Source organism: Cygnus olor, chromosome 8 (assembly GCF_009769625.2).
Source record: "Cygnus olor isolate bCygOlo1 chromosome 8, bCygOlo1.pri.v2, whole genome shotgun sequence".
Taxonomy (NCBI): domain Eukaryota; kingdom Metazoa; phylum Chordata; class Aves; order Anseriformes; family Anatidae; genus Cygnus; species Cygnus olor.
The window spans coordinates 32,450,705-32,458,509 of record NC_049176.1 but is presented as its reverse complement, the minus strand read 5'-3'; positions in this window follow the sequence as shown (position 1 = coordinate 32,458,509).

The window sequence follows — 7,805 nt, the reverse complement described above, 5'->3', positions numbered from 1 at the left end:
CTGCACAGACACTTCAGATAAGGCAACACGCTCAGGAGTTATTTATGGTTAGTGTGACCATTAGCCACATATGTGCGTGTAACGTACAGTTTCTGTAATGGGACTATAAATCGTTTCAATTATTCATCTTTCTATATTTACAGCAGTGACACTTTTTAATATTGCAACTTCTTATTCATCTTTGCTAAATTTACGGTAGTGACATTTTTTTAATATTGTAACTTCTTTCCTTACAAGAGGCAGCTACGGGTCTCTGTTGGACCAAAATGAAATTCTTTGGGAAGTGATGAGAAAAGCTCACTTCAGTTACCCGACAAAGAGATCTTTATGCAAGGAGCTTCCCAAAGCAGATAATGAAGAAATATGTGCCTGCTTATGTATGCAGCTAAACCAGCACAGATGACTCACCCTTTGATCAAGAGTCATTTGAAGTAAGGAGCCGCCTTTAAATGAAGCAAAGTATCAATGTAAATTAAAACAGGAAAAGAAGCATGACATGTTGGTCCCAGACCTACTATTGACTCCACTAAGAACAAGATCAGACTCATTATGTACCCAATTAACCAGACCTAGCTGTAGACATCCAGTGGGCATGGGATGGGTTCTAGCGCAGCACACGTTGCAGCCCACGAGGGCTTGCCAACGTCAGCTTGGGAAAGGCTTACCCCGGGCTGGCTTTCACCTGTCATGTAGGCACAAGATTAACCTTAATCAGAGCTTGATGTGTATGTCCTTTCAGCACAGGATTAATTTGACTACAGCTCACTCCAATGCAACATATTGCAGAGTAAGTGGGGCTCGTCCTGGCAGGCCCAGCTTCCCTCACCTGCTGCTCCTGGACAAGGAACGACAACCATGCAGCACCTCAGGGTGGGGAACAGGGCAGCCAGTGCACTGGGCTTCTCCTCTGTGGAGATGAAGCAGAGCCCAGGCTCACCCACCAGATTTCTCACCCAACTTTTGCTTTACGGTGAGCATGACACGAGCCACAGGTTGGGTGCATCGTGCTTGCTGCTTGCCAGGCATGTGCTGCTTCAGGAATGGAGGCAGCGGGACTGGTCTACAATAACCTTTTCTACTCTTTACAGTGATGGAAAAAAAAAAAAAAAAAAAAAAACAAAGAAAAAGGCAAAACTAAGGCAAATTGGGGGAATGGAGAGGCTGAAGGTCATTTGAGTAAGAAGGGAGAAAAAGAAGAAGAAAGGCAGATATACAGACTAGACAGACAACTAATCATCTATTTCAGTTTTCTTTTATCTTTTTTTTTTTTTTTAACTTTCTTCTAACAGACTTTTGCTTCAGGTAGTCCTTTGCCCATGTCAGTCTGTCTTGACTGAGACTTTGCTGATAAAATATGTTTCCAAGAATCAATAATTACAGAACTGCTCTGTACAGCTCATTTCCAACACAGCAAATCCAAATCTAAGAAGGTTTATATGACCAGCCCACTTGGCATAGATTTGCCATTTTGATTTCAAAATAACGGCACAGAAAAGTAGAAGTGGTCCTACATGGTCACTTTGAAAGTTAATCTTAGCAGTAAAATTTTGATAAAATTATTTTTAAGAGAATAATTGTACCAAGTTCTTCTGCAAACCAGGAAAAGAATGAGAAGAAGGCTCTTGCCAGCAGTATTAATCCCAAAAATGGGATTCAGGACTACAGGCTATTGCCAACACCAGAGATGGAAGAGTGGCTTATGATCATCCTCACTTTTTTGCTCAATTTTATTCATTCCTAACTAGCTCTGAAAGCTCAGGGAGCAGTAGAGTTATGTAACTGCAAAAGCAGTTTATAAGCAAATGCATTTGAAACTCCTGAGAGGGAAAAAAGGGAACACACTGTGTACTGGCCTGATCTCACATTTTCTGAAGTCATTCTGTGTTTTTCCTCTGACTTTAATTAGCTCTGAATCAAAAAAGGAACACTGCAGAACAATCTCAGTGTTTGGAGACTTAATTTATTCATAAAAATCTAAGTGATAAATATCCTATCAATTAATCTGAGTTGTATTAAGGCATACAGTGAAGTGGCTGATTGTTGAATGTCTAATATACCAGTATTATCAGCTCTATGTCTCGCAAGGTGATAAATGGAGGTACCAGAATTGGTGAGATATGATCACATTTTTATTTATTGTTTGGTACGATGCCCTGTCCTGGTTATGGAGCTGCAAGCAAATTGCAGTTTGCTTATCAACGTCCCTGGCAAGGCTGCACTGTCGGGCTCTGCGCTCGCCTGCCTTGGGCCGGTGGGGCACTGGGGGTGCCCGTTCCCCCCGTGCCCCCGCTGGCCCCGATGGTGCTCCAACTCAGCAACTGCTCAAGAGCTGTGTTCTCACTGAGGCGGGAAGCAGATCTTTCTCATTATTTTCAGCAGACACTCCTGTGCTCTCAGTAGGGCTTGTTTCTGCCAGCTCATTTCTGAGATGGGTGCTTAGAAACTCAGAACGCAATACTGTGGCTCTCATAAAGGAAAAGAAGGAAATGGCAGACAATTCTGGAAACTTTCTTTAGAGAGAAAGCATCTGAAGATTAATGGAAGAGAAGGAAATTAGCAGGGACCTGACCCCTCAGCGTGGTCCTGGGGGAGAAGACCAGCTGCAGCAGTCATGACCTAACAGTGAATTTTATTAGAAATTTTATTCTCTGATGAAAAAAGTTTTGGCAACATGCCAATCGGCACTGACAGCCAGCCAGATACGGTAAAGTCCAGCTTCATGTGGCAGACCTTGCAACCCTGCGGAACTGAAGTCAGCACGTGCAGCCCGCGGCTCAGCACTGCACCGCCGCTGCCTCCTCTTTGCGCCTGCACACACCGCTTTGTTCCCGTGGTGGCTCTTCTCACATGCAGGTGCATGTGGATATGTGCATATCACATCCGCACTGAAATGAATACAGTAGCCAGTTCTTGCAAAAGCAATAAGTGAATGGAAAGCAGAGTATTAGATTATTTACACTGTCCTATATTTTAAAGTCAAAAAGACATCCCCAGCATGGTACGGGAGAATAGGAATTTCTGAGGGATTTGAAGCACTAACAGAGATTGTAATGCTGATCAAGATCTATGACCTACAATGATGAAATATTAAAAAAAATCTACTGAAGAAGCACAGTGTTCTAGGCTTTTGGAACCTTGACACAAATAGGGTCTCCCTGGGCAGAAATGATTTCTATGCAAAATACAGTAAGTAAATAGAGTAAGTTACCAGAAAAGAAAAAAAAAAATAGTTCAGATATTCACAGAGGTATTTCTAAATACCAGGTCTAAATCAGAAATACTGAAAATATTCAAAAATGTCAAATGAGATAATGAACGGAAAAAAAAATAAAAAATCGTGTGAATTCTATCGTGTTAATAAAAGTATCACCAGGTAAATACATTCAGCTGAAACACTTGAAAGCTTCAAGGACAAGTTCAGGTTGATTTTATGGAGGTTTTGTTTTGAATTTAATCTCACTAATTATTTTAATAATTAAAAATGTTCTGCTAAAGCAGGTTGTAATTAGCTAATTATTTGCTCTGTTTGTGTTTCCTGCTTACACATTTTCATTATTCTGCTAAATTTGAATAGAAACTCTTCAAAAGTGCTGGCGCTTCCATCTCAAGTTGTCTAACCGGGAGGAGTGGGGGCACACGGGCCCTCCTCCTCCACTCCTGCGGGGCACCTGATTTAGGTGAGACTCAGAGGCAATGTCGGGAGCCAGGAGCTTCTGCTGTACAGAAGTGGTACCACAGGAGGAGCATCAGGCCCACCGCGTTATTCTCCCTGGCATCAGCTGCAGAAGCAGGAATCACCACTAGCCGTCCCTGGTGGCACAGATCGGGAGGGACTGGTGGCAGCTGTCCAGCCCAGGCTCTGTTGGGTTGCTCATCTCGGGCACGACGCTGTGGTGGGGCCGCCCTGGCCCGGAGCTTTTCCACCGGGCACCTTCTCTGTCCTGGGCTGAAGCCATTTGCTAACCGTGTGCCACTCCCTTCCAGTCCTGCAGAAAAGCTGCACTGGTATTTGCTGTTCCATGCACATTGTAACGACTTGTTTCCTCCCTCCCTGCCAGCATGTGGTGCATTGCTGTGATAAAAGAGAGAGGCAGAGAAATGCTGGCTATACAGCTTTTTTTTTTTTTTCTTATCTATGTTCCTGCTGATGTTGTTCCTGCAGCACTTGTTGCTGCTGTGTCTGAGTGCAGAAGTAGCTGCATCACATGAAGCAAGTATTTAAAAGTGGGAGCATACATATATGGGAGCATGCATATCATATGGGAGCAGGTGTATCACGTGGAGCAGGTGTATTGCATGGAGCAGGTGTATCACATAGAGGATTGCATGCAGCCACCTGATGCCTACACGCGTCCTGCCCCAGTCTGGCTCCTGGCTCAGCGGTTTGGGGTTATGCTACAATCCATTCCATATGCAAAGCTAGTTGGAAAGAAGCTCATCGGGCCTTGTCCTTCCATCCTGGTTTAGGGTTCACATGAAGACTGAGGCATGGTGAGGTTGCACCTCCCTGTCTGTGAGAAATTCCCAAGGAACCATTAGGTGAAACTGGGGGTTCCACCTCAGGAGGTCTTCAGAACTCACCCGTGAGCTTTTTTAGTCTAAGACCAGAGAAGAAATGAAAGTTGCATATGAATGAATTTCAGGAGAAAACAACATGAAATAACGAGGAGACGTATTCATATAGGGAAAGGTTTAGGACATTTATTAGTAATATATAGCAAAGACAGTTAAACATAGATAGATGACAGCTTTGATGAGCCTTTATTGCGCAGTTCTTTGTGCCTCATTAACTATAGAGAATAAAAGAAGAGTACAGGACTCAAAAGACAAATCTGCTCATACCACTGACGAGTGATGGACCTGGGGAGACAAAGGACATGTTCCGGCACATTTGAGTCGCCACCGTTACAGCAAGATGGGTGCTGACGATGCAGTGAGCACAGTGCAGGAGGAGGCTGATGGGAAGGAATTTCTGGGATGTTGCCCAGGGCAAGGGAGCCCCATTTGGTACCCGGCAAAAAGAGACACGGGACACCCCTTGTACCAGGGAACACCCGGCTCGCTGTTACCATTCCTCCATCTCCTGCATTTGCTGCGTGTTCATCAGTGTCCCACACGTGGCTGGAGTGGCTGCAGGGCTGGGCCAGGTGGTGGCAGCGGGGCAGCGCAGCGGGGCAGCGCAGCGGGGCAGCGCAGTGGGGCAGCATGCCAGTAGGGCCCGGCATCCCCATCCTGCTCCTCCCACGTGCCCCAGCGCTGGGCGCTCATGGTGCTATCGAATGCTTGCATGCAGGGCCACCTGTGGGTGCCCTGCAGCATGCGTCCCCTGCCAGACTCCATCTTCAGCCCAACCTGGCCCTGCAAACACCTCTCAGATGTCTCTGTCCTGGCTCAGGATGGTGTTTTTAACCCACGTGATGGCACCCATAGTAGAAGAGATTTGTATACCTCACGGGGGAATGTCCCACACCGCTACCTCCCAGCCCATGGGACTAGGGACATCTTCCACCACCTCTCTGATTTGCACCTCCTCACAAGGAATCTGTCCCTATTATCACCAGGGCAGGATATTTTCCCTGCAAAAGTACAGCTTTTCCACCTAGACCTGTAGGTTTTAATTTTAATTTGGGATTTTTGTTTACTCGTGTCCCTCTGTCTCCTCCCGTGGCCAAGCCCCACTGCAGCGAGTAGGGCTACGGGTGGCTGCTGCTGGACAGACCCACGGGGTGTCAGCCCTGGGCATGCAAATGCTGTTAAAAAGCCAGAAGCGATGCAGTGGCACAGGCCCCAGTGCACACAGCAGAGTAAGCACAGACGGTGCCTCAGACTCAAATTCCTAAAGGGGCACACTCTGGGCTGCTTAGCCACTGTCAAACCCTAGCCACTTAGGGACATGCTTCCTGTAATATTTATAAGCAAAACTGTAAAGTAAGTCACTTGTAGGTTTAACAGCAAACCAACAAACAAAAAAGACTAGCTAATGTCCATTGGGACAACTGGTAGTCCACCTGCATTGCATTTCTTAACTTCCCACCGATCTGTGTGCATTGTTACACATATAAATATATTTGGAATCCACTCCGGGCTCTGCAGCTCCAGCTGGCCACTGCTTTCTTTCTTGGGTGCAGATGTACCAAGCACCCAGGGATGGCTCCATCGCTGTGGTTTGGACCACTCCTTTCAGAGAGCGGCCATGCAGGGTTTGACACTGTCTGACTGACAGCCACTGAAGTCTATCAGCTGCTTTCCACACACCAGTGAGTGGCTTCCTCACATGGATCTGGCATTGTCCGTGCCCACAGTTCAGCATTGCCTTCCCCACAAGAAACATCAGTGAGCAGAGCAGCTGATGTGCACAGCACTCCCTAGAGAGCCCAAATCTGGGAAAAAGCAAAGTGACTTGATGAGCTACAAGAGACTTGAGTAATAAATTCAGAAGGGGAAGAGAGAGTCTTATGACAGGTACAGGAGACTGTAATTGGTGCTAAATGCATGACTGAAATCTTGCAGCTATTTAGAAGCAAAACACTAGCTCAGCCCTGTCCTCTTACAGCTAATTTTGAGGACACATTGAGTAGAAAAATGTGCCACTGGTTCATAGCTGAACTTCAGTGGAGTGGTGTCGATATTTCACCAGAGAAAAGAAACCTCCCTGGAGCTCTGCTCCTGTGAAGGGCTGCAGCAGCACATCCTCTGCACCTGGCTGCACTGAGCCAGGTCTTCAGCATCACGCTGCACTTGTTCAGACTCAGCTGTAGCAGGCAGTAATGGCCTGGCAATGGAGAGATGCTATTTGGGATGAAATGGAAGCGTTCTGGGAAACCCTGGAGTCAGCAGTGAGATGAAGCCAGTGGGGTCAATCCTCGCCCCTCACAGCAGGCGGAGAAGGGCTGGTGGGCAGAGCCCAGCTGGGGGAAGCTGCAGCAGGGCTGGGCCTCGGGACAGGGCCTCAGGATGGGGTGTCAGTACGGGGCCTCAGGACGGGGCCTCAGGACGGGCGCTGCCTGGCGCTGGTAGGGCCTGTCACAGGGCCACCCTGGCACTGCACTTGGTTCCTCCGTGGTGTTGGGTCTGGGCTTTCCCCGGGTGCTGGAGCACCTCTGCTAGCATGCTGCTTGCAGACTCGGCGGGGTCCATGTCATTAAAGCCTTGCATGATTAAAGTAGTAGCCCCTCCATAGGTTTTGCTTAACCCCATACATTTTTTGAATGCTTTTTTATTTCCCCTTTTTTTCCCACTCTACATTTTATCACTTCCCTACCAATTCTATCACTTGCCTTAATCCGAATCACCTGTCCAGAAGGGTTTGGGCTGTATGTATGACATCTTCCTCCTGACATTACTGCACCAACTCCCACCTTAGCGTATGCTAAACACTGCTATGCAGGCCTCCAGTACCTCTTTTCCCTCAAGGTACAGAATTATCTCCTCCAATTATTTCCTTTTTTATGAAGAGAGTTGCAATAACAATGCTTCTGTGAATTGCTTTTGCAGATAAATATACCAGGCCCTGTTCCTGAAGCAAGGAAATAATTGTACACACCTAAATAGGTGCTTTCCCCTTTATCTCTGATGTTTGCTTTCTTCTGTCAGCTATCTGATGGGTTTTCTACCACTCATTTCTTGTTCCTTCTCCTCATTCTGCTATCCTAGTTTATTTTGCTCATTCTTCTGATAATCCAGTGAAGTCCTCACTGCAAAGGAGGGAAGAAAGGAACTTTTGATTTTCCATAAACTACTTGTGGACTCTAAAACCATTAAGATAATTCTGCTCAGTATGACTCCGCTTTTATTCTCCAAGCAGC